The sequence below is a fragment of the Myotis brandtii genome, unplaced genomic scaffold (genome assembly GCF_000412655.1).
Source record: "Myotis brandtii unplaced genomic scaffold, ASM41265v1 scaffold191, whole genome shotgun sequence".
NCBI lineage: Eukaryota > Metazoa > Chordata > Mammalia > Chiroptera > Vespertilionidae > Myotis > Myotis brandtii.
The window spans coordinates 842,747-851,153 of NW_005357115.1; positions in this window are offsets into that span (position 1 = coordinate 842,747).

Below are 8,407 nucleotides of genomic sequence, written 5' to 3' on the forward strand. Positions count from 1 at the left end.
ATGGAAATTTTAAAGTACATGTCAGGATTCCTTTAAACTAGACATTCCTAAAATACACACGCTCAAAAACAGAAAGGAGGAACATATCTCCATAGTTTTTAAGAAGTCACATTTGGGACTGCTCAGGCAGTTTTCCTAAGAATTATCCAGTTATTTAAATCAATTCTTTGCTCTACCAGGGTACAGAAAAACAGCCCATACTGCCCTGACCGGTTTGGCTCAGTGGATAGAGCGTTGGCCTGAGGACTGAAGGGTCCCAGGTTCGATTCCGGTTAAGGGCATGTACCTTGGTTGCGGGCACATTCCCAGTAGGGAGTGTGCAGGAAGCATCTGAATCAATGTTTCTCTCTCATCGACGTTTCTAACTCTCTATCCCTCTTGTTCTCCCTTCCCCTCTGTAAAAAATCAATAAAATATATATAAAAAAAAAAACACCCCATACTTCTCTTTTATTAAACACTAGAGGCCCGGTGCACGAAATTTGTGCACTCGGGGGAAGGGGGGTCCTTCAGCCCTGCCTGCACCCTCTCGCAGTGTGGGAGCCCTCAGTCGGACATCCTTAGTGCTGCCACAGAGGCCAGAGAGGCTCCCACCACTGCGCTCACCAGCTGTGAGCCCAGCTTCCAGCTGAGCAGCGCTCCCACCAGAGGGCAGTTCCTGTTGAGATGTCTACCCCTGGTGGTCAGTGCACATCATAGAGAACGGTCCTTCAGCCATTTAATCGATTTGCATATTAGCCTTTTATTATATAGGAAGGTTGCTCTAACACCATTTATTCTTTCAACTGCCTTTCCCTAATTGTTTTTAAATACTTTTTTAAGCAATAATTTTTCTAATAATTTTTAGAAAAATTATTAGAAAGGAGAGACAAGTGCTTAAACTATTTTGCAAAAAGCTTCCTTACTTACTATCTTTATTATCTTTCAAACTAGTACATCCTACACTCTGCTCTCTTAAGACCAACCCATTTTTCAAGGCCTGACAAAGTCCACCCACCTCCATGAAGTCTTCCTCAACAACACTGGCACACAGTAATTTCTACTTCTGAAATTATAAACTTAATGATAAACTGTAATCACAAATATGCGTAAGTTCTATTTGATCTCCCATCTACGTGAAAGCTTAGAACAGGAGGCTGTTCTGCACTTTTCAACATAGGTGTTCATTACAAGCAACTGCAAAGCCCTTTTATAAGGTAGGTGTCAACTTATAACATCAATGGGAAAAAAGCTAGTTCTTTGTCTAAATATGGTCCTCTATCAGCCTGTCCTTCTCCACCTCTTTACTCCCAAAAGAAAACTTATCCGTCCCATAAGGTTCTCCTTTACCCTGAAAAGGGGTAACTTTCTTTGTACACTCAATACATGCCAAGTGCTTTTAAGACATTATCTTTTCATCTTAAACTTTTAAAGTGGGGTTTGTGTGTGTGTGTGTGTGTTTTTTTAGTTAAGGAAGCTGAAGCTTGGTTGTGGTGGTGATTTGAACCCAGCTCCTAAACTTTGGAGTCTACCACACTACTGGACACTGAAGGAGATGCCCACAGATTCAACTCAATCCCTATTAAAATACCGACAGCATATTTCATAGTTCTAGAACAAATATCCCCAAAATTTATATGGGACCAAAAGAGGCCCTGAAAAGCCTCAGCAATTATGAGAAAGAACAACAAAGTTGGAGGGATCACAATATCTGATATCAAACTATACTACAAACCCACTGTAGTCAAAACAGCCTGGTGTTGGCAGAACAGGTATATAGACCAATGGAACAAAACAGAGACCTTAGAAATTGACCCACGCCAATATGGTCAACTGATATAGACAGTGTGGGGAACATATGTAATACTGTAAATTATATATAAAAATTTTTAATTAAAAAGCAAATATGAAAAGGAATTTATTGTATGCAAAAGGACATCTATGAAAGAATAAGTGAAACACTGAGAGATGGTCAAAGAATACAAACATACAATTAATAATTTGCATTCAGTTACCCTATTAAATTTTCAACATCAATTGTAACCAAAGATATGTAAATAAAGCAGTAAGATCTCCATTTTTACCTGTGCTGCATTTTTAAATAACGCCCACTTGTAAACAAAAGTATCTGTAAATAAGCACAAACCTAACTCTAATGGGAGACAGAATGGATACACCTTTCTGAATGGATTTACTGATGTGTGTCTTCAATCTTGAAAATATACATGCCATTTGACTCACAAATCTACTTTTATAACCTATCGTAAATGTCAAGACTTATCTACACAGATGTTTAGCCAGCATTATTTACAAGAAATAACCCCACATCCAAAAAGAGGATTAGTTAAGTAGTACTACAATGCCACTTAAGAAATCATGTTGTAGAGATTTTTTTTAATCACATAGGGAAATACAATATGAAATGAAAAAGTAAATTACAATAAGATCTCAATTTAGGAAAAATTACAAAAGGATATAAACTAAAAGATGTATACTAAAATGTCACCAGTGGTTACCACTAATTGATATGATTTTTACCTTCTTCCTTTTTATTTTGTGTTTTCCAAGTGTCTACAAAGATTATTACTTTTTAAATTTTAAAAAAATTAAACTTTTACAACAAGGTGTGAATTATCATATCACAAACCCTGTGCTCACAAACCCTGTTCCATCAATCACAAGTTTAGCTGTAACTTAAAGGCAGTAAATGTCTATCTTAAGCAAGAGGGAGAGGAAGGTCTGGATAGAGGTGGGCAAAGGAGGGGGGGGGGGGGGGGACATCTGTAATAATGTCAACAATAAAAATAAAATATTTTTAAAAATTTCCATCTTAACATCCAGTTGTAAGACATTTGGCATCAGCTACAATTGTTGACCTTCCCTTGACCTTCTAGCCTAAATTTAGAATTTTTTGAAAACAATATCCAAGTACACTGTCATTTTCTTGCAATACGTAAAAAGCCTCTCAATTCTAAACAAAAACTCCACGTAGCCAGTCCATATTAACATACTTATTTTAAAATTAAAGTGCTGATGAAAAGAAAACAGCAATTTCTGGAGATCTGATTAATAACTGTCTTTTTTAAAAATCTAAGAACAAGGTTCATTTTCCAGCCAAAATTTCTCTCCTATTCAAAAAATCACCCTGCATTCTAATACAAGTGAACTTAATCCAACTTTTACTATCTCATAAATACATTCATTCAAATACAGAAAAAACAGCTTGTTTAGTGTGCCAATTTCACCCCCTTTAAAGAATTTAAGGAAGCCTTTAAAGCTTCAAAGTGCCTTTCATAAATTATCTATTTAATAATCAAAAAATGTTTAAAGACCAATAAGGTGATTATTAACCTTCTAGGAGGGGGGAATGTTATTACTGAGTAATCCAAGCCTCCATTCTGAATCCATTCTGAAGGTCATAGGAAGTTTATAGAACTCAAAAGTAAGTCATTGGCTAAAATAACTATGTTCTAATCACTACTTGTGACTCTACTATAAATTATTATATAAAGGGGAAAATTTTTTTTATTGATTTGAGAGAGAGAGAGAGGGAGGGAGGGAGGGAGGGAGGGGGAGAAAATCATCCATTTGTTGATTCCACTTATTGATGCATTCATCGGCTATTTCTTATATATGATAATAATTAGTGTGGTATTAAGTCAATCATTTTTTAGTAATTCTTGTGCATAACAGACCATAGTTAGATTTTGCATGTTTACTGTTTAAAAAGCACTTGGAAACTGTCATGACCTTAACTAAAAAATGAATTCATATTGAATCTTGTAATTGAAATAAGCAATTTCAGAAGACTATTTTGCCACATGAAGTGATCCTCTAAAATGCAAGTTTATTAAAATGACAGAAGTATGGATGTTTATTTTTATCTTATAAAAAACTAAACAAAGGCCTTTCAAGTCACCTATTTACAAATTAATTTTTTATTCAAAGTCTCCTCTTAGATAACCACAAATTATAGTAACTACCATCAACAGAATGTTTTTCCATTGGGTTAAGCACTTTTATCACATTTAACACTCACAATACCCTAATCATGAACACATTATCACCATTTTACACATAAAGTTAAAAATTTACCTATCACCCTTGTCCAAACTAAACCTCTGTCCACATTACAGAAAAACAATTACAAGAGACTTTCTGAATGCAAATAAACACATATAAATAATAGCACAAGTAGTCAAATTGGCATTTCCTTACATATCTATTACTGTGTCTTAAGCACAGACAACTTTACAATTTACAATACACTTGTACCCTGTCATCTCATTTGTTTCCCATAGCAGCCCTGTTAGGGGATTATTATCACTCCCATATGTCATAGGCTTCAAGGATCAGAGAGTTGAAGTGAAGTCACTCAGGTTTTGATTCCTCCTCCTTTTTCCATACACCATCTTTCTTCTCTATGGTTAAAGAAACATAACCCCCACAATCTGAGTATTATGCAATAAAAAGATGAATGTATGGGAGACCTAGATAAGCAACTTTCATCGGTTACATTCTTCACCAAGTTCATAGTTACTGGTTATTTTGATGCCAACCATAGAAATACAAATTATGTAAGTAAATTTTGTTAAGCTGGCATGTTAGCAAGGGAATCCCCTAGATTCTACTTGTACTGGCAGAAGACTAAAGCCAAAGTCAGTGAGAAGTACAAACTGTCTCCTAGTGTAAAAACAGGATGTATACACTAGTCTTTCATGACTTAACAGTTGTTTCAAATAGACATCTGCCCATAAAATCAACTACCTTATAGCCATTTGCTCCAGAGTGGGTATTGAGGGTGGCTACCTATATACACACATTTCTACTCAAGTTTAGCAAATATGTGTACACCCAAACACACAGAGTTGTGGGTAATAATAACTGGAAAAAATCATTTTTAAAATACAGTAGTTATCTTGGCTCTGCACTTATGAAGACTTCGTGTTTCTCAATGTGCACAAGCAAAATTGTTCTGTTTAATTACTTCTACTTCTTTCTACAATATCTACCATTACCCTTTCTACTTTAAAATTTCCCGCCGAAACCGGTTTGGCTCAGTGGATAGAGCATCGGCCTGCAGACTGAAAGGTCCCAGGTTCGATTCCGGTCAAGGGCATGTACTTGGGTTGCGGGCACATCCCCAGTAGGAGATGTGCAGGAGGCAGCTGATCGATGTTTCTCTCTCATCGATGTTTCTAACTCTCTATCTCTCTCCCTTCCTCTCTGTGGAAAATCAATAAAATACTTTTTTTTTAAATAAATAAATAAATAAAATTTCTCACGCCTGCCCTGGCCAGTGTGGTTCCGTTGGTTGGAGCATTGTCCTGTAAACCGAAAGGTCGTGGGTTCAATTCCCAGTCATGGCACATACATAGGTTGAGGGTTCGATTCCCAGTTGGGGCGAATACTGTCCAATTGATGTTTCTCTCTCTCGTTCCCTCTCTCCCTCTCTAAAGTCAATAAACATATTCTCAGATGAAGATTTTAAAAAATTTTTTTTTAATTTCCCACTTAGTGACTTGCCCCATCTTTACTTTTTTTTTCTAATCCCCACCCAAGTATATGTTTTTATTGATATTGAGAGAGAGAGAGAGAGAGAGAGAGAGAGAGAGAAACATCAATGTGAGAAATGAGAAACATCAATCAGTTCAAACCTGCAACCTAGGATGTGCCCTGACCGGAAATCGAATCTGTAACCTTTTGGTGTACACTCCAACCGAGCCACCCAGCCACCCATTACTTTTTAACAACCCTATCTTCTCGTTAGTATGATATCAGACTTCAAAGTTTTACCCAGTCATCTCTAATTATGTGACAATTTTCAATGAAGAAAGGCCTTCTACTTTCTCTAAGTAAGAGTGCCTCTGAGTAGTTTCTGTGACAAGTCACAATCATTCCCTCTAATAGGGAAACTTAATTCCCTCACAGAAAGATTTTCAAAGAAAATAAAATCAAAGCCAGATGTTTGAAGTACTTTATAAAGTAGCAAGTATTATCCTATTTTCAGGTTGATGGTTTTTTTTCTGCTAGCCATTTTTAAAGCTATCAGAGAAAGCCATCAACCAGTCTTCTGTATTATGGGTGCTAAGAGTAAAGGATCGGAAGAAACTTACATGAGTAATGGATTCATTGGGGAATCAAGTTCAATTACTCTATATTCCCAACTATCTTCCTTAAGTTAAATAATGTCCAAGAAAGTAAACAACACACCTGAACTTTGAAATTCCAAAATGGTTACAGAGACTACAGTACTATTACACTTTTAAAAAGAAAAGAAAAAAAAAAAAAGGCTGTTTCTCAGCACCCATCCCAGAGAAAACCTCCTTTGGTAAAGCTGTAAATGACCATTACAAAAGTTTAACTTTTATTCCCATCCCTTACATTTCTGGCTCTTACATTTGAGAGCCTGCCTGTTAAATGGCTTTGCTTACAATTTTATTATGTATATTGCTACTAAGTGTTGCAATTTTTAAAACATGATTTGCCCCACAGGCCTGGCTCAGTGGTTGAGTGCCTACCTAGGAACCAGGAGGTCAGGGTTCAATTCCCGGTCAGGGCACATGCTCAGTTTTCTGGCTCGATTCCCAGTGTGGGGCGTGTAGGAGGCAGCCAATCGATGATTCTCTCTCATCATTGATGTTTCTATCTCTCTCTCCCTTCCTCTCTGAAATCAATAAAAATATATTTTTTAAAAATAAAAATAATAAAACCATGTCTTTGAACTACAGGATCAAACTAGATGGCAGTCTTCCAGGCAGCTGCTTACTATCAGACAGATGGAAAAATCACAATTTTGGAAAAATTCTAACAATTTCAAGAAATTATTTTTACTTGTGAATATTCAAAAACTTTATCCTAAAGCTATAGAACAGTAGCAAACGAAAAAGGAATTCCAAAATAGGTGCACTCTACTTAAGGCCAGAATAATCTCATTTTAAACTCGTTCCTTATAATAAATTACTCTAAGACAGCTCTTCCTTCCCCCCAAAAAAAAATAATTTCAAAAGATTTCCAAACTTGACTAATTAGGTTTTATCACAACTACATACATCCTATCATCCTACAAAGACATTAAAATATGAGTGTTAATGCTTTATAAAGATCCTACATTTCCTAAAAAGGAGTAAGCATTTCTCTTAAAAGAGACACGAAGCACCTTCCTAAGACTGAACTACTGGAGTTGCACCTGACTCACCCCAACTTAGCTCTTCAACTTTACTCATCCAGAAAGCAGAGGGAGACAAAGAGTTTCTACAGTCAAAAATAGATGAGTCCCTATTCATTCACGACCTGTTTGCTCTTCCTTTAAACACAAATCTTAACAAGTTATTTGGTTTCTAATGTAGTAATGGGTGACTCAGAGCAAATGAGCAGGGAGAGGGACTGTTTTAGGCATTCATTTGCTAGGAATGACTATCAAGTGAAGGCTAACTCTTAAGAAGGAGAGAAAAAAAGACTACAATCTGTGAGCAGCAGACTGAGCATTTAATAAATGGTGAGCCGTGTTTGTCCAGTTTTAAGGATCCCATCTCTTCTCAGTGTACCACAGCATAAGAACGATGTTCATGGCCACAACTGTGTAAAAACTTACACTTCTGATTAGACGGGTACACAGAGAAATAGATATACAGACAGACACACACATCCCTTAGAGTCCAAAAGCGCTAAATTAACCAATCCGTCTGCATTCCAAGCCAATTACTTGAGAATTCCAACCAGAAGAGATCTGGGACAAAACTTCCTTTTATTTATTTATTTTTCCTGTGTAAACAGTTCTGCCATGTGCTTTGGTTGGCAGGTGATACTAAAATAAGCTTTATTTCCTGTTCTTTTTCCCTTACCAAATCTCTACCATCTGGCATCACCTCCGACACGTCCCAGGGCTACCGTGAACGCAGAAGTGTATTTCCCAGAAACTTTTCTATTAAAGTGAGCCTTCATCGTTACTATTTTATCAAGATGTTTTACATTTCATCTCACACACAAAAAAAATCTTAAATCAGATTCTGGGAAGAGAGAACTCTGAAAATCGCGAGTTCATATTTAGTGCAGTTTAACAAACTCTTAACCTTATGCCATGGCCGGACTGCCCTCACTGCAAGCTTTTATGATTTATATATAAGCCTTTAAGTACCATCAAAATTCCCAGACAGAACTCCGTGTGTTCAGCTCGCACTACGGTGGAAGATCAAATGCTGACCTCTTAAAAAGAGGGGTGCTGTCGGTGAGAGGGGCGCAGCGCCCCGCGTCTCGGGGGGGAAGGGGCGTTGCTCGCACTCGCGGTAGGAACGCAATTCAGCAAAACCCGGGAGCCAAGGGTCAGGTGACCTCGCACCGGGACACGCTCCGTCGGAGGGTCTGAGCGGCTGACGCGGACCCCAGTTTGACAACCAAGTCTGGACTCGCACCCTGGCCACGCGCAGCCG